Source organism: Physeter macrocephalus, chromosome 5 (genome assembly GCF_002837175.3).
Source record: "Physeter macrocephalus isolate SW-GA chromosome 5, ASM283717v5, whole genome shotgun sequence".
Lineage (NCBI taxonomy): Eukaryota > Metazoa > Chordata > Mammalia > Artiodactyla > Physeteridae > Physeter > Physeter macrocephalus.
The window spans coordinates 77,420,867-77,421,760 of NC_041218.1; positions in this window are offsets into that span (position 1 = coordinate 77,420,867).

An 894-nucleotide genomic window follows, 5' to 3' on the forward strand; every position below is an offset into this window, starting at 1 on the left:
CAATTTCGTTTCTTTTTATTGCTGAGTAATATTCCATTGTATATATGTGCTACATCTTCTTTATCCATTCATCTGTCAATGGATGCTTAGGTTGCTTCCATGTCCTGGCTATTGTAAATAGAGCTGCAGTGAACATTGTGGTACATGACTCTTTTTGAGTTATGAGTAGTGGGACTGCTGGGTCACATGGTAGTTCTATTTTTAGTTTTTTAAGGAACCTCCATACTATTCTCCATAGTGGCTGTATCAATTTATATTCCCACCAACAGTGCAAGTGGGTTCCCTTTTCTCCACACCCTCCCCTGCATTTGTTTGTAGATTTTTTTTTTTTTAAAGATGTTCGGGGTAGGAGTTTATTAATTAATTTATTTATTTTTGCTATGTTAGGTCTTCGTTTCTGTGTAAGGGCTTTCTCTAGTTGTGGCAAGCGGGGGCCACTCTTCATCGCGGTGCGCAGGCCTCTCACTATCATGGCCTCTCTTGTTGCGGAGCACAGGCTCCAGATGCGCAGGCTCAGTAGTTGTGGTTCACGGGCCTAGTTGCTCTGTGGCATGTGGGATCCTCCCAGACCAGGGCTCGAACCCACGCCCACTGCATTAGCAGGCAGATTCTCAACCACTGCACCACCAGGGAAGCCCTGTAGATTTTTTGACGATGGCCATTCTGACCAGTGTGAGGTGATACCTCATCGTAGTTTTGATTTGCATTTCTCTAATGACTAGTGATGTTGAGCATGCTTTAATGTGTTTCTTGGCAATCTGTATATCTTCTTTGGAGAAATGTCTATTTAGGTCTGCTGCCCATTTTTGGATTGGTTTGTTTGTTTTTTTGATATTGAGCTGCATGAGCTGCTTGTAAATTATGGAGATTAATCCTTTGTCAGTTGCTTCATTT